Consider the following 18,927-nt stretch of genomic DNA (forward strand, 5'->3'; position numbering starts at 1 on the left):
CTGAAAACTATGATCAATTAGAAAGCATAGTTGCTGGTTTACAAGAAAACTATTGCAAAGATGTTTATCTTTAAATCATGAACACGAAGAAAAATGGGACAAATTTTCTAATGCAAGGCTGGGTACAGAGTAACCCTATCCAAAAACCACCAAAAATAAGGTTTGACCGTCCCAATAGTGGAGGTTAACAACCGCTAAATAGGGCTTTGAAACAGAGGTACATGTTATTCGGATCCAGCATCTGTGGGTCTCAAATGGGGCTTGAATCTCTATCGAATTTAAGTCTATTACCAGTGAAGCATCGCTAAAAATCTCAGGTCAATGTGACCTCTAAATTCATAGATTTCTGTAGGGTTCTCGCCTCACTGCATCTCACAACATTGTATTGTGCAAAGCAAAACATCACTCATTTTCAAATTTGTTCTTGGGTCCTACAGGATATTTTAAAACCATTGCCACTTAAGAAAATATGGGCTCTGCACTTAAGATTTGAAAATTATTCAGCTTTTGGCTCGATATGGCAGAATTCAAACATAAAATCAGCAAAATATTGGTCAAATATATGGAGTTGGAGGTTGGACTGCATCACTTACTACCCAACCATCCATAACACCAAACACAGAGGAACAATAGTAATAAAACATAGAGAATAGCTTCATTAATGTTTAGTAAAACATAATAACCAATACAGTATAGGATTAGCAAGACAACTCCATTAACCAAATAAGTAAACACTTCCCTTGTAGCCTACCAAAGAGCCTCTTGCTCTCCCGGGCACGCAAGTCTATCTTGCAACAGCCCTTACGAAATTTCTTTTTACCTTATATTCCTTACTTTTCTCAACTTGTCAATTTTAACGTTTACATTGATTTTACATTAATTGTAAATCAACCATAACTTGGTAAGATTAATTTCACTTGACTTCATATGTAAACAAATGACATAGAAGGAAAAAATAATTCCATTCACATCACTTCCCTTTTGCATCATCCTTGCAGCCAAACATACTCAATAGTGCTGACATGAAACTCTAATTTTTTTATAGAATGGCAAAGGGGAGTAAGAACCGCGAGATGATGAGGAGGGCAGAAGGGTCATTCCCATGTGCCCCATGCAATGGCGGGAGGGACGACCTACACTCTTTATGCCATCACATGAGAGAGGCACACATGGCATGTTGTATGCCCAATATGCATCATTGTCTGTAACTCAGCAATCTCCTTCGAGGTTCACACCTAGGAGCATGAGAATGTTGTCTATTGATGCCTCCTTTGTGGAAACCGCTCTGCAAATGCTAAGAACTATATCGAACACACAAGCCAGTGCAGGTATCTTGTTATCTTTTTCTTTTTTTTTTTCCTTCAATTTTTACACTCATGTTTGCAAGAAATAAAAATTATACTTCAACAACCATTGTAAACGTTGATTTTGATTGTTGTAGATATCATTATATCAAATCCTCATCCCTGTCATGACCAATAACTCCACCTAAAGTTTTGTCATTTTGAGTTTATCCTATATCCTCAATTGGTTTTGCAACACTAGTATATCCCACAAAGTCTCAATATTCTCATTGTAAATGTTTATGTGTTTTGCCTATGTGCTTGTGTAGTCTACCAACTTTAATTTTTTTTATTGTTGTTGAAATCATCCATATGATAGTGGCCACTGTACAACATTTGATGAAGATTTTGGAGATCCATTTGTATCTAAGTGTAGGAGTTTTTTGTTTTTATTTTTTGGATACAAATGTATGCTGAAGTTTGTTGAAACCTTACAATTTAACTTTAGTTGTATTCTATCTGCAGACATTGACTTGCGATTGCCTCTACTGATGTCATCTATTCTAGCTGTGAAAGATGAGTTAACGGAAGGTAGATCATAATTATTCTCTTTGAAGTTTAAAACCATATAGCCTATAGCTTTTAGTGCTGTGTCTAAATTACTATTAAGTTGTTCCTTCCCCGAGTGAATTGCTTTAGATTATATGAATTTTTCAATCAATTTAATATGCTTGAATGAATTATGGGTTTCGTTATGCTTGGTTATGCTTGAATCGAATTTATGAGTTTGGATATTCATTGCTTGAAGTTAATTGTCATAAGAGCAGAATATTGTAGTGTAGTGGGGGTATAATGTGTATTTTAAATTCTAGGGTTGTTGCTTGGATATTTGTCCAAACTTCCATGCTAGATTGTATGTTGAATGGATGAGAGCTACTCAAAATGGAAGCCCACATAGGTGTATTATAATGGATCAATGAAATTCTAATGTATTGGTATTGATGAACGTTTACAGACATGAAGAATCATTTTACAGTTTGTCTATCCAATTGTATCATTCATGATAATTAAGTCCCTACCATAAGTAAGCTAAGCAAAATTATTGATGTGATTCTCAGATGGATACAGTAGTTTTATTAAAAGAATCATGGTTATATGTGCAGATTGGTCCCAACCCCCATATCACTAATAATAACAACACAACACAACAAAAGATTAATTATTCTACAGAATTTCATTGGAAACAAACTTGTGGAGTAAGAGGGTGAAGCATTTGGTAGTTCCACAAGAAGTAAAGATCATGAAACATGTGAAAACAATCAATAGATAAAGGAAAAAAGGCATTAAATCTATACACTTTCAAACCAGAGCACAGGTTTCTGTCTTACAAACTTGGGATGGACTTTGATCAAATAAATTGTAGGCTACAACAATTGAAGTAGAGGAAGAAGGTACATACCGGCAGTAGTATGGGGGGCTTAGAACGTTGATGGTTGCAGTCATCTGAAGAGGTGAACGAGAGTGTCATCGTCTTAAGCAGTGAATGAGAATGCAACCCACTGGAGAGCACAAAAAAGGGCATAACCTACCCACATGTTCAACAACATATATCTAGAATGTCAATACTGTAGCACAAGTTGGGCAAAGAAGGCAACAAGCATCCTAGTCCCACTACAAATCAACACTAAGGACAGCTATAGGTGCAACAAAATATTTCCGATTGCAGATAGTGTTCCTATATATGCCCCTTCATCAAATAAAAATTCATTGTGAAGCTAGGTCCATTTTCAACATAAAGAAAAGAGAAAATATTCCTCTAGGATAAAGGGGAACCAAAAAAAAGTAAAAAAGCGTATTCAAATACTCCAAACGCGCATTTCTCTGGGTTTAACTTCATATGATATTTTCTTAGTACCTCCAAAGACTTTTGCTAGGTCACAGACATAATTCGAACATCGAAAGCTTTTCATGAGCATGTCATCAACTTAAGCCTCCATGTTTTACTCGATCAAGTCTTTGAAAATCTTGTTAACTGCTCTCTGGTAAGTAGCCTCTCCATTCTTGAGCCCGAACGACATCACCTTGTAATAGAAACTTTCTCGATCGGTCATGAACACTGTGAACTTCTCATCTTCCTTGTTCATCATAATTTGATTGTATCCCTGAGTACGCATCAATGAAACTCAAAGTCTCATATCCTGCAGTTGTGTCAATGAGGAGATCGATCCTAGGCAAAGGATAACAATCCTTCGGGCAAGCTTTGTTCAAGTCAGTGTAATCAATATACATTTACCACTTGTCTGTCACCTTCTTAACCATTACAACATTTGCCAACCATGTTGGGTACTCAATAGGTTGAATGAATCCCGAACCCTTGAGTTTTTCCACTTCATCTTATATGGCCTCATGCTTCTCAATCGAGTAGTTCCTTCTTCTTTGAATAATTGGTTTTAGCCTTCAGGTTGATCCATAGCTTGTGTTCAGCTACGCTACGGTCTATCCCCGGCATATCTGTTGCCAACCACGCAAACACGTCCCTGTTCTTTCGAAGAAACTCCTTTAGCTTCTCCTTGAAATCTTCTGGATGTTCCAAACCAATAAAAGTTCCTTTTTCCTCCTTAGAGGGATCCAACTGGATCCTTTCCAACTTATCTATGGGTTCAGGCTTTTGCATGATCTCTTCATCCCGATCATCATGGATCTCGATCAGCATGGCATATGCCTTCCTTGGTCCAGCTTTGTCCTTCATGTAAGAAATATAATATTGTCTAGAAGTTTTCTAGTCGAAAATTACTTCGCCAACTCCATTTTTGGTCATGAACTTGATTTTCATGTGTTTTGTCGACACGATGGTCTTCCAAAGATGATATTATACACAGGCATTTCTCGAATTAATAGGAGATTCACTCGAGTAGTCATCTCCTTTGGGGTATATCCCTTCCTTTAAATCCAATTGTACCGCTCCCTCTGCTACAGTTGAGGATCTTGCAAAACCATACAAGTGTGTTGAAGTGGGCTTCATTATGTCTTCTTCCATCTTTAATTTCTATTATGCTTTGTAGGATAGAAGATCTGCAGAGGATGCAGCATCTACTGACACTCGGTGCACCTCCCGTTGACCTATCTTGTCCTTGATCATGATTGCATCATCATGGGAAGTACAAACTCCCCTTTCATCTTCCTATGTGAATGTGATGTTTTCCCCTGAAGTTGGCCTTTTTCTTTTTCCGACTGCCTTTCCTGATCCCACAAACTTTGACTTGGCTCTTAATATTTTGAGGGATTTGTGCTCTGATCACCCAAATATTTGTCAGAATTAGAGATCAATTTGCTCCGATTATTTCCTTTGCCTTCTTAAAACTGGAAGGCTCGGGCCTACGATCTCTACTGCTTGATCGCTCTTCTTTTGCCTCCAGCTATTCTTCTGTCTCGACCGTCTTCCTTGCGTATGATATAACTGGCCAAGTGGCCCTGAGATATCAGCAGCTTGATTTCAGTCTTTAAGTGTCTGCAATCATCAATGTAGTGTCCATAGTCCCTATGGAATCTACAATACTTGTTCATGTTTCTGTCCTCAGGCTTGAATGTCATCTTTGGTGGCCACTTGAGTATATCCCGATCCTTGATCTACAATAAGATCTCTAATTGTCGAGCATTCGGGGGGTGTATTCTTGCATGATCGGGCGAACATTGCCTCCAACCGGATCTTCCCTTATTCCCTCAGTCATTGTTGTGTCCTCTCAATCCTTGCCCTTTTTCAAAAACCTTTTGCTCCTTGCTAGCTGCCTTTACTTCTCCTTCTCAGGCATTAAGAATTTATGTGACTTTTGCCTGCTTCATCTTTGAACAAGTTCAGCATATGTAGTTGACATGTCTTGTGGCAGCAACTCCAGAAGACGCTTGTTGGAAAGTCCGGTAAAAAATGTTGTTTTTGCTACCTGTTCATCGAGACTCTCTATCTCCATTATTGCCTTATTAGATCTCTGTAGATAATACCTAATGGACTAATTCTTTGCTTGCTCAACACTGAAGAGAGTATCTTCAGTCTTCTTTGTTTGTATTCCACTTTGGAACCGACCAATGGATTTCAGGCAAGGTCATCGAAGTCAATTACCATTCTCAATGGCAGGTTCGAGAACCACTTCTAGGCAGCTCCCGTCAGTGAGGACCTGAATACTCTGCATAAAATTTCATCTGAATTCCCAACTACCACCATTGTTTGCTAGTAATAACTTATATGGGCCACTGGGTCCCGCATTCATCAAATAGAGAAAAGGTCAGGAGCCTGAAATAGTAAGGAAATTCATACCTAGCAATTGCATCCACGAACAGGGTTTTTCTAATGATAGAATATATATCATATGTTTTCTTGCCCCTCGTGAGTTTCCTAGCTTCTGGTTTATATCTGTCATTTTTCGATCGATCTGAACTACTTTGGCATTAGGTGTTCGCACGCTATCCCTGTTTGAGCGTTGGGATGCAGTAGAATGTGTCCGAACACCCCTCTCTAGTCGGGCTAGGGTCCTTGTTTGACTGCCTTGTGGTCGATTCCGAACCTCAGCATCATCTCTCCATGGGAGCTCCACTGTTCTTCACATTCTCGAGCATTCGCCTTTAGGCTCTTGCTACCTTAAGTTCCTTTCGAGGGGTTGTCCAAAATTTTTCCCCTCAGTCGGGTTCCTTTCTTTTCGTGGCAAACATCCTCTTATTGGAGAACACCTCCTTTCCACTCTCCGAGCTTGCCTTCTTGTCTCTTCGTGATCGTAAGGATTCGAGTTCCTTGGAGCCCCCAAACTCCTTGCCATTGTTTGGAGTAGAGCCTGCATCTCGAGGAATTGAACATGCATTTGGTTCGTTTGTTGTTGGCTTTGATTCATTTGTTCTTGAATGACTGGGATCATCTGGATCTCCCCATTCTAATAGTTCAAACATCCTCCCCTGATCACTTTTTCTTATTCGTGTTGTTTGTTCTCTTGAGATGGATCCTCTCCCGGAGGAACAAGATTTATGCCTAAAGGGGGAGGCGAATCTCATTTTGATTCCACTGAAGTGTTGATCTAGTATCTACCATGGATTTTCAAACCGTTTCCCACAGACGACGCCAAATGATGAGTCCAAAGATTGATCAGCCCTTGAAATCCTGCAAAACAATGTCACATGTGGGCCGACTCAGTGGTTGGGAAGCCAACTTCGAAGGCTAAACCAATACAGGCACCATGACAAAGCTCTAACGAGTTGCAGAGCTTAATTGAAAGGTGAGAATGGAGGAAATGATTTAGTTGCCATTCCTTTATGTTATGCTTTAGTTTATATAGGGTATACTTCATATTCTCGACCATTGGATTTATTCACAAGTCTCATATGTAGTCGTCTAATCGTAGGGTTTTCCTTTTTCCACATGAGTTAGTTACAATTTCCATATAGAGCACGATTGTCTATCCCGAGTTCAACAGGATCAATAACCGTCGGGTTCCTTCATGCTTACGGTTCTCTTGGGTTTAATTCTTGAACCAGTCCCAACCGAGATAATTGAATTGACTGTGTTTTACTCGATTGATTGTTATTTTTTACTTATCAATTGTCCTCTTTATTACTATACTTTCTTTGCTCAGCTTCAGTAATTGCTCTTCTTGGTGATGTAATCTATCTTTTATAATCTAGAGGCAAATACATAATGACTTGTGGTTTATTTACTATTTTTGCAGGACCTTGTTGAACAAAGAAACCTTAGGTGATCAAATGCAAGATGCATTGGGTCTATACATGCTTTCCCTTAGCATGAATCCAAAGCACAAGGATACTCCTCCTCTCTGATTCGCTTTTTATCCCATTGTGAAGGGGTAGTTCTGGTTCCTTCTTGAGCAGGTGCAGAAGTTTTGGTTCTTTGTCCCTAGACCCCAACAACAAGGATCCATAGGCCCAACACGTCATCCTCTGCGTCACTTCATCCCCTTCTTTCATGGGGATATTTTGGTCATTGAGCATTAATTAATATGTAATTTAAAAACATATATTATAAATAGTTAAAGGGCATTTTAGTCATAACACATCATATTAAATAACCTAAGGGGTATTTTGGTCCTTTCAAGTTTAAAATTTGAATACACTTAACAGCAGCTAACAATGTTACTCGGTTATAACCCACACGTAATATATTGGACCAAGGTGACTAACATGTAAAAATCTCTAGTTCAAAAAACTGAGAAGAGAACCTCATGTTCAAAACTACATGAGGGAAAGTGAAAAACACTAGTGTGAGATATCACCACGTTCTAGACAAACTTAGTCTACAAGACCTAGTAGCTAGGAAGTCTGCGAAGGTTTTTGTTCTTTTTGATAAAAAGAAATTTAACTTCACCAAATGATGCTAGACAGAAAGCACGGAGCTCCTCATCCAAAGCTGAAGCATAGCAGTCTAGCACGTTCTAGACAAACTTAGTCTACAAGACCCAGTTGCTAGGAAGTCTGCGAAGGTTTTTGTTCATTTTTTTCTTTTTTTCTGACAAAAAGAAACCTAACTTCATCAAATGCTAGAGAGAAAGCACAGATCTCCTCAACCAAAAGCGTACCAGTCTCGAGGTAGTCTGAAAAAAATCTGTACTTTGACTTAAAATAATGGGAATTCATTTGGGAGGTAAATGGATGCTCCCGATTTCGCACCCTTATCTATTTAGGGGCGTCCAAATCCCTTCGATTACTAATAAGATACGGATATAATAATGCCCCTTCTTGACTGATTATTACCCATCCAATAAAATTATCAATCAAATTCTTATTTGAATTTGTTTTCTTATTTTTATAAATTTTATTTAAGATATGTGATTAATTTTCTAGATTTTCTCATAAAACAAATATCAAAGTTGTTCAATTCTTAAATTCAAACTTAATCGCTCAAAAATGAAATGGTAAATAAGGTAAATTAGTCAAAAACTTGTTTTCAATGATTTCAATCTGTATTTATATCCATTTAAAAGAATTTACTTAAGAAAATAATTGTTATGACTATTATTATCCAACTAAATCTGTTCGAAATCAATAGAATATTTAAGAGCCTGTTTGGTTACATGAATTCAGATATTTGAAATCTCTGGATTCATGAATCTAAGAATTATACCCGTTTGGTTGCAAAAATCTCTAAATTCATGAAATCCAGAGATTTCAAAAAAGCTATACATTTGCATATTCACAAAAATCACCTCGATCAAATAGTTTTTTAGAATGAATCCACAGATTTCATTCCACAATCAAACATCTAATTTTATAAATTATAAATCCATAGATTTGAAATCTATATATTTGAAATCATGAGACTCACCGTAACCAAACAGGCCCTAATATTATTATTCAAGTAAATCTCTGGTATGAATCCTGTCACGTACAACTTCAAATTCATCGGACCCGAATTTTATCGGAATTCGGAAGAATACATGTAGTGTTGTATCGTTCTCGGAGTCTAGACTTCCTCTCCTCCACTCCGTCGTCCTCCGGTCCGTGAGAAGCAGTGGCGTGGAACTGTGGATCGGGAGCGACACCGGCGCTTGGATAAGCAATTTATTCAGCGGCACCACGGAAAGGTAAGAAATTTAACAATCTGATGCGTTTACTTATTGGATTACGGTATTAATAACTGAGCAGGGTTATCTAATGTTTTGGATAGTTATCACGTCCCATGTTCCCTTTTCAAGTGCTAATTTGCTTCTATTTAAACCTTCTAAAAGCCAATACTTTAGATTGTTCTGCAAGTTAGGTGAGGGAAACCTGGAATTTCTAGTGGGAAACCTGAAGTTTCTTTCTTGTTCGTACTCTGTTATCCCTATCAGTTAAGTATTATTATAGATTGTTTAATCTCTTATTAGGGTTTGTTTAATGTCCCTAATCCTGTTTTTGTTATTATAGTGGTACCATGTTATTAGAAGCTTAACTATTTCTGATTTAAAACTCGAGGCTCACCTGTTCTACATTGTAATTTCAGCAATTGAGTTTTGTGAATTCAGGCAGATCTTACATTGAGATCCGTCATTGTTTTCGAGATTCAGAGGAAACACTAGACTAACACTTGACCAAACTTGGGCCCCCCATTCGATGCTTGAATGCCACTGTTATCTAAAATTAATGTCTTAAGTTGTCTCAATTTCAGAAGTTCCTTTTTAAATCAATATCAACTTGACCATATGATTTCTGTGATACTTCGGCTGTTCGAATAGGGTATTAAGACTGAAATGTCATCCAAGTTTCAGGTTACTCTACTGGTTTTATTTGAATTGATCTGGTCTTCTCTGTTTCCTAGATCTCAAACTGAGTGCTTACTGCTTTTTCGAGTAACTTTGAGTCTAACAGTGAGATCGTTTGCATGTTTTGAATAGTTTTTATCCATATACCCGTGTTTAATTCCTAAACTTTGGGTTGAATCAGAAAGTTAAAGTTGTCAGTCAATTTTGGGGTTATCCATCTGTGTTGGGTTTGTTTAGGGATCTTGTCTGGGTTGCTGTTGTTCAGACCTCTGCCAGTCAGAAGATCGGGCACTGTAAAGAAAATTCAAGATAGAAATTGTTGGCTTTAGCAATTAAAGACAGATGGAGGAATTGCATGTGTTTGTTCTTCTCTTTTTTCTTCTTTGTGTGGGCCTCTAACAAGACCTTCCAGGGTTGTTTTATTTGGACTTGGAGTTTTCACACCCCCAACCCAAAATAATAATAAAAATAACAATGTTTTTGGTATTTCCAAAATCTTTTTTCTGGTACAAAGAAAGAGGTTCCATCTAGCTTGTTGGTGGATAAAAACAGATCAGAATACCTAAATGGAAGATCCAGTATTTCTGTTCCATCACTCTTCCTAATGCAACTTAACTCTGTTTCCAAATATAAATTACAAAATTAATTAATGAATTATTTGACCATATTTATTTATAATATATAAAACTCAAAACTCAAAAGATAGAACCAACTACAACTAGGTGACATCCAAATACGCGAGCCATTGTCATGTCATTCTACATGCACTGCCTCTGTAGAAGCAGTAGCTGCAGGAGTGTTGCTGTTCCTGATCATGATCCTTTGATCACAGCTACCTATGGAGATTGGCAATTTGTTGGTGTTATGTGGATGGGATTGGGATCAGGAGGAGGGAGGGGAGGAACAACGATTGGAAGCCTTCCAACAAGTTGAATCCCATCTCAAGTAGCCTATATCTTGCCATGGATGAGCCATTCCAGATCACCCAAATTCTGGAAGCTTAGATCATTAACACCTTTTTGACCTGCCAAGCACTAGAACATGAGTTTGGTGTACTCTCTGTCTTTGTTGTCCATGACTTGCTTATCTAGTTTCCTCTTAAGCTTCATGATCCTCTGCTTAAGAAAATTTTCTTGTGCTTTTCCATCTCAGACAAGCTCTTGAACTGAGTTTAACACACGTTTGGCTTCTGGAAGGGAAGGCCAAACCTTCGGCTTCGTCTTGTATGGCTCAGGCCAAAATTGAATAAGAAATTAAGAATTATGAAAAATAAAACAAAAGCCCTCCCTATTAGAGTTTGGGTTTGGGTTCTCTCTAATGGATTCAGTCCATAGCATATGGTGTGGCGTGTTCTGCTCACTCAACTGCAAAAAACTATCCATTTATCATTGGTAAATGAACTGAATCCTTGTGACAACAGGTCATTTTGGAATCTAAATCCGTATGAAAATTGGAAACCATTAGATCCGAATTCTTATGGGAATATGTATAGTGTTCTAGGTTTCTTGACAATAATGAGTGTCTCGCAAGAGTGCAAGTCCTCATGCTTCTCTTAGCCAACGACTCTGCTTCAATCCCGTGTCTCCCTCTTATGTCCCTACTGTGGATCGGGAGTGACAGCCGCGCTTGACTGAGCAATTTAGACAATGGCACCATAGAAAGGTAAGAAATAATAAAAAGAAAATTCTTTCCTTTTAGTTAAAGGCAGAGTTATGTCACAGTTGTCGCTGTCAATATTAAAACTGTATTATTAAAAGCTTTTTTATTCTATGATTTAACTCTTATGGCTTCCTTGTTATCTGTTCAGTATGTTTCAGAATTAGAGAGTTTTGAGAGCTCGGGTCATAGGGTATTTAGAAGCATGGTGATGTGAACATAGGGACCCCTTGTCTGAAACCCTAGTTGGACCCCCTGGATGGATCCAAGAAGCCCCCAATGCAGGCCAAACCCTATATGAAGGGTATTTTGGGCATTTTGGCCCATATTTTCTATTATTTTATATTTCTAGATTTATTACTAGAATATTCCAGAATTTAAGTTGAGTCCAAGTTGGTAACTTGAATTTGATTTGGAGTTGTCTTGAGTCTTTTATTGTAAGTTGAAGTCATGTTTGAAAGAGTCCAAGTCAAGTCTTTGCTTAGGTCATAAGTTATTTAATTAGCATGTGTTTAATTAGATAATTTGAAGTTGGCTAGTGAGATCTCAGATCCAAGGGCTGAGATCATGTAGTAATTTGATTCTCTTTTAGGTTAGACAAGTAAAAGGTTCCCACCAGTTAAGGGAATCCAAGAGTCAGTTAGAGTCTGTTGTTTCAGGCTATAAAAGGCCTCATCATTGTAATTTATTTTCAGTTTTGATGATTGGCCTTGGTTGAGTATTTGTGTTTGAAATTCTTTTGTTCATCATCATCTTCTTCAACTACAGCAGCTTCAAGAGATCATCAAGGCATTCCAGTGCATAGTCCAATCTCATCTCACCTTCCCAAGTAAGTTACAGATCATCCCCAGCCCCTATTCCCCCTTGTTTGACCTAGGCTACCAACCCAACCCTATCGCAACTCCCTACTGCCCCCTTACCCTCCTAGTTCTGCAACTCCAGCCCCTTTCCTAAGAAACTGTAGGCCTTCCCCAGCCCCTCTTGAACCCTCTCTCCCTGTTCCTAGAGTCACAATCATCCCTAGAACAGAAGCCCTAAACCAATTGTCCCATTCAACCTTGTTTTCCTTAATCTGAAAATTTCTGTAACTCTTCTTCAACCTTGGACTTCTTCAGAATTTTTAGAAACTTCATAAAACCCTAAACCATAACTTCCAGACCCCATTAACCTTTTCAAAACCCTAAGTCCTAAATCTGAAACATAAAACCAGCAAAATCAGAGCCCAAAACCCACTGGCCAAAACTTCTGTAGACCCTAAACCCAGTCCTACTTGGTCCAGGATTTGACTTTTCAAATCTTAATTTTAACTCCTATATTAATTTAGATTAGAAGCTTCAGTTACAACATACCTTGAGCAGTATTAAAACCCCACAAAACTCTATATTATTACTGGAAACTCTTGGGCTAAACCCTAAGTCTAGGGAATTACCAATTTGCCCTCTGCCCTAGGCCTGGTTTACATCACATGGTAGGAAAACTCATTCTTGAAAGGCATCTCACCCCTTCAAAAAATGAGATCTTGCTCAAGATGGTGAGATCTAGTGTGTTCAGAAGGTCTAAATTAGGCTAACTATCAAGTTTGAGCCCCACCTGGGCCTTAAAACCCCTCCAAGATGGCCCCCTCGAGTTCGCCATCTTGAGTGAGATCTTGCATTTTTGGATGGGCCTACTCGACAATACTCGAGGGCCCATCTTGAGTGGTTTTTAAGCCCAGGTGCGGCTCAAACTTGGTAGTTAGCCTAATTTAGACCATCTAAACACACTAGTGGCGTTAGATTTCTGAGGGGGGGGGGGAACACTAAGTATGAGTTTTAAGTCAACCTTAAGTTTGAAACCGAAGTGCTACAAGATTGAACATGCCAGGTTATAAAACTTGAAATATAAAACCTTTAAAACATATAAATGAGAAGCAAGTGTATCAAACAACTTAAATATCATAATAATTTAATCCACATAAGTATCACATTCAACTATTATAAGTTCTATATAAATCATAAGTTCATAACATAAGCATGGAATGAGATCAAAATCAATCAAGCCCCTGCTCCACCACCAACTTTGGCATCAGCTCCATCCCTTTCAACCGGTTTCTGGATTCTTCTGCTACATTCCAAAATTTTTGTTTTTATAGGTAATTGTAATTTAACAATCTATTGTGTTTAATTATTTGATTAAGTACTAAAACTGTGGTGTGATCCAAGTTTTGGTTATCCTACTAGTCTGATTTGAATTATTTTCGTCTTCTCTGTTTCATGGTTCTCAAACTGATAGTTTGCTTCTGTAGATTTTTACTTTTATTTACTTTGAATCTTACCGGCTGGTTTCAGTTTTCAGTCTTTGGGGCTCTTTGTCCGAGTCTGGGACTTTATCTTTCTGCCCTCCAAATATCAGGGATGAAAATTCATGTTTGCCCTCTGATGCAAATTCCAAGATACAAATACTTGGTGTAAGAAATTAAAAAAAGTCACTAATGGATCAAACTTTTTATTCTTCTTCTTAAACAATTCCAATGTTTCTTTCACTCTTCGCTGAACTCCAGTGTCTTCATAATCTGATCGTCCTACTCTAAACTAAGGTCTTCTCTGCAGTCATAATGTGTTGCTCACTTGGACTACTTGATCGTAGTAGTCAAACAGTTCAAATGATATCTTCATCTGGTGCAACTGCCGACATATTATCATACCATCTTCAACTGCAATTTCTTTTTTCTATTTTTGGTTTTTTTTTTTTTTTTTGGGGGGGGGGGGTGGGGGTTTGTTCCTTGGCGGTTCACTCTTCATTAATTTTCCACTATTACCTCGCTTTTAATGTGGGATAGACAAGGATGGGTCTTCAGGCATTCAGGCTTGTGTAAGGATGCCCTTGAAAAAGGCTGTCGAAGGTTCAAACTTCATTAGAAGTCCAAGCAGCTGGCTTAACTTGGTGTCTCTGTTTTCTTTGCATAATGTTTGCAGTCTTGTTTTGAATTTATATACAAATATAAAATCTATTACTTCTGGATTTGATTTTGTTTCAACAGCCATGTTTGTGTTAGCGGAGCGAATAGTGAATGAATAGGTCATCCTCTCCTCACAACTTTCTTTGTTCGTTCTTTTTATTTCATGGGCAGCTGTAGCTCAAACCCAGTCAAAGAAAACAACTTTCTCCAATACTTGTCTTCACATTCTCAATTCTTCACTCTTTCACCACAACCAATTCTTCCTATTCGACAACTAGAATGTGCCTTAGAACGCCTCAATGTTGTTCCTCTACAATACCAAATGTTAGAGAAATCAATGTCAATGTAGTTAACTGTGTATGGATTCCGGCTGGTTCAATTCTTGGTGAAGTCTGTCATAGGATTGTTGATAAAAAGTAAACAAAAAGTAAGTTTTTTGGTTTCTCTGCAAGATTCCCCCCCCCCCCCCCCCCTCAACAGGCATTGGTGGGAACTTCAGTGGAAGTTGGTTTGATTCCATGGTGAAGAAGGTATGGCATGCTACTGGTTGCATTCACATGGTTGACAGCATAAGTAGAATTTTCACTGGAGCATCCATGGGGTAGATCTATACTGGGCAATTATAGGATATAGAGGTGCAAGGTTTGGGGTTGTAATCTTGTATAAGACTAATCTTCTTGCCGTCACTACCTTTAGCTTTTAGAGTTGTGTGTTGAAAGCAAAGACTTGGTGTAGTACGTTGCCCTTCCCAACTACTTGTGCCTTAGTAGGTTCGGGATTGCTGCAGTGAGGGTATGTGTTAGCAATTAACTTTCAACTTCACAATTCCACTTGTCCACTAGAAAGGAAAACTGCAGTTCCAAGACAGGGTGTTACCTATGAGAACTAGAGGTACCAAGCCACAAACTATTAAATCTCTAAATTAAGAAGCCCATGAAGCTATAAGGTTTCCAAATAGGTGGATAGTTAACACATACAATCACAGTGAAACTTTGCATGAGGGAGTTGGACAGCATTGTTGTTTGGGGGGCGGGGGTTATAGGTACAAGGGGGCAGGTGAGTTTGCATTGAGGAATTGATAACAGAATTGAAAACATGTACAAGAAAGAAAAAGCCCAATGAGTCAGGCCCATCAAAGGCCTAAGGATATGACCCAAATCAGCCCATGGCTTTCATGGGCTAGGACTGTTTTAGTGAGTTAAAGTCAGCTCAAATTTTATGACTTTAATGGGCTAGACCTAAGCCCAAATCTAGTCCTTGGGATTTTTGTCAAAGTCAATAAAGGGGTAATACTTTGAAAATAAGGAACCCTTGTAAAAAGGGATTTTCCTTTGTCAAGAGTTAGGTAGTGGTCGAATCATTAATATGTAAGTGTTAGCTAGTGGTTGGATGTTGCATTTAATGTTTATGTCTCTTTAGAAAGGCTATATTAAGGGACTTATGTAAGAGGGTGGGACACACACTCATCATTTTGAAATCAAAGTTGCTTTGTTAGCTTTTCTTCCCTATGGAGAAACCTTCTATTCAATCGAAGTAGATTGGTGTTTGATCCACCTTGTGGTGTGAAGCCCGGGTGTTACTTTGTTGTTCTTTCTGTTACTTCAATTTCTTCCTCCATTAACAAGTCAAGTTGGTGATCTATTTTTTGTTTTAGTAACTAACCAGATCTGCCCATCCATTTTACATCAAATTTCCAAGGCACCTTTGCTTATCTCTGCTTGATAATCTTTAGTCCATCTTATTTTAGTTCCGGTCTACAGATCTGCCACCACTGCGTGTTTACAATTTTGTCCCTATTATCATAATGTTGTTCTAAAGTTACACCTAAGATATCACTCTAGGTCGTGTCTATCTTTGTGCTATAGATAACCTTTCAAGTCTGAAATTTATTCCCTGTGCAAGATCCCATTTGGCTACTATTTTGAACATTCAAATATAGTAACTCATTAGGGAGTTGGGGACGGGGAAAGTGGGGTGGCAGGATTGTGCTATTTGCAAGAGGAGGACAAGGTGGTTAGTTAGAATAAATGATTCATTGAATAACAGTGAAATAATAAAGAAATAAAATAGTTAATTAAATAAATAAGCATGGAGAGTGATTATGAGAACAAGATAAAAATACTAGCAGAGAAGCAGAAGCAGAAGTCTGCATTTTTGGAGGGGGCGTTTAGATGTGAATGTTTGAATAACTATAACCTTCATATAAGGGAATGATAGATGACTACCGCAACAACAACAACAACAACACTAATAATTTTTATGAAGCTCTAAAGCACTAAAGCAGGCTATTGGTGGAGATAAAAGCCACAAATAATTTTTATGAATCTCTGAAGCACTTAAGCTGGCTATTGGTGGAGATAAAAGCCACAAACCACACAAGCCATGAAAGATGATAATGCAATGAAAGACAATAATGCAAGGAAAACAGATAAAAAGCAAATGAGATCAGAACTAGTCCTCCTTGCGCACTACCTGAGTCACTTCTTTCTGATTCAACAAGCTCACCTTCCACCAATTCCATTTGCTTTGAATTAATGGCCTTATCAATATGATATTCCTTTGCACCCTTCGCTTGCCAAGAAGAGATAACTCAAGCTGACAAGGGAATAATCGAATGTCAATGGTCTTCCGTTAGCCTCCAGGCAAAACTGAGGATCTCTGGTCAAGTACTTCTCCCCAGTAGGTGGATAGGGTAAGGAAGATAAACTTTTCATATTACACTATCCTAAACGACTAGGAGTACTGCATTAATGAAAAGAGTAGACACTACAGCACTTCAAAGGCTAAAGAAAGCTTTTCAAAAGAAGCTTATAAAGAGAGACACTATTTTTTGAGGACAGACTCTGGAGTGTTATTTGTGTGACAAGCCTATGTTTTTCTCCATTTTTGTTTTGTTTTCTGTAATGCAAAATTTATTTCATTTTCTGTTATTAACTTTACCCTTATTGTTCTTATAGGTCGATCCTTTCTACTTCACATTTGACTCCACCTTGGTTGCATGAGACAAGAAACGGAATGGACAACTGGTCCAGTGTATGCAATGACATTCTGGAACTGATTGTGGATCAGCTTTCAGAAATGGGAGATATTGTTCGTTTTGGCGTGGTTTGCCAGCAATGGCGCTCAGTTTCAGTGGAGAAGATGCATCTTTTTACCATTGCCGAGCCATGGTTGATGCTTGTAGAGAATTCTGCGATATATCTACCCAAAAGGTTTACCACTTGAACTTACCAGAAGCTCATGGCAGGAGCTGTTTTTCCTCCAATGGTTGGTTGATAACTTTGGGGGATGATATTGGAGATTCATTTATTAAACCCATTTTCTCGGGAACAAATTCGTCTTCCACCACAACCAACTCTTCCTTTTCAATGGCCTGTTCATACAACTCTTCCTCAGCTTCGTTGGACTTGTTTATGGAAAGTCGTATTGACCTCAAGACCATCTCATTCGGCTAAAGGAGCCCCTTATAAAGAAGATGAAAAATGCGTGGTTATGGCAATAATTTTTGGACAGATGATATTAGCCTTTTTGAGATTGGGAGACGAAGTTTGGACTCCTGTAGAGGGTGAAAAAAATGTAGGCATTTCTGACATCATTTACCTCAAGGGTCAATTCTACGCAGTCGCTAACAATGGGAGATTAATGATTGTTGACATTTCTAGTCCTCATCCAAAGCAAATTAGGTTTGCTGAACGACCAGATGATATAAACCGTTGTGCTACATTTTATCTAGTGGAGTCAATGGGAGAACTCTTTTTGGTTGCACAGGACATTAATTATGGTGATAAAACCACGCCTTTTGACTTCTTTGAAACAAATTATTTTGATGTTTACAAGTTCAGTTTTGATAACAAGAAGTGGACGCGGATGGTGAGCAGCCTGGACAACCGTGCTTTCTTTGTGGGTTTTAATTCTTCTTTTGCCATCTTTCCCTCTAACCAGTCTAGATATGAACCCAACTGTATCTACTATAGTGATGTCAGCATGAGTGGTCATTGGAACAAAACTGGTACTGGTAAAGACCTAGGAGTTTTCCGGGTAGAGACTGATGAAGTGGAAGATTTCTACACCGGGCATGGCATATGTTCTCGAGCTTGGCCATCTATTTGGCTTTGTCCTTCCCCTTAGGGCAGGGGTTCTTTTTTCTTTTCTTTTTTTCTATTTTTGGTTCAGGTATTGATATTTATTATCATATCACTTCTCTTTTCAACTGAAAAGGTTATCCTTTGCAAATGCAATATCTAACCTTGCAGCCAAGCAGCCATGTTTCAAAGTTATAGTGAATGCCGGACAACAACTTTTTTCATTAGCATTGTCTGACACATTTGAATTAAGAGTTTTTTAAGTGTGGGTCTAATGTTGGGTTGTTTTAGTGCAATAAATTATGTCTGGGTTCCGTAGTAACTACCCCCGTCTCTTATCGTTAAGTTTTTTCAAATTTCAAACGTTTATAGACCAAAATACCCGTCAAGTTCTTTAAAGACCAAAATGGTGAAGGATTGTATTTGGAGATTATCATACAACCCAGATGTATGACCTAAGAGAGAGCCATTCTATTGCACATTGCATGCCATCCCTGCTAGAGCATCTACTAGATGCAGCTAATGGATTAGCTTCTCCATGAATAAGATGAAAAAAACAAGAATATAAGGGTGGCATTAATTTTTGGAGTAACTCAGGGAAGGCATTTGAAAATCTTCTTTTAAATTTTCTTAAATGGTCTTCAAGGGGCTCTACAAGGGTGGAGCCACTTGTAGCTTTTGGCTCACTTGGGGAGTGATGAGTTTCATGACAAACTCGGCGCGTGCACATTAAAAAC

General features: G+C 38.3%; 1 pseudogene across 1 annotated transcript; it reads left to right on the forward strand.

The window, feature by feature from the left end:
• The first annotated feature begins 8,776 nt into the window (after positions 1-8,776).
• Positions 8,777-18,260, forward strand: LOC149029664 (putative F-box protein At5g55150; annotated as a pseudogene). Its single transcript, XR_016171191.1, has 2 exons — positions 8,777-8,857; positions 17,066-18,260. The product of XR_016171191.1 is annotated as a putative F-box protein At5g55150 (transcript).
• Positions 18,261-18,927: the final 667 nt, after the last annotated feature.

The sequence above is a fragment of the Hakea prostrata genome, chromosome 1 (assembly GCF_041222555.1).
Source record: "Hakea prostrata isolate BN-2017 chromosome 1, UWA_Hpros_2, whole genome shotgun sequence".
Taxonomy (NCBI): Eukaryota; Viridiplantae; Streptophyta; class Magnoliopsida; order Proteales; family Proteaceae; genus Hakea; species Hakea prostrata.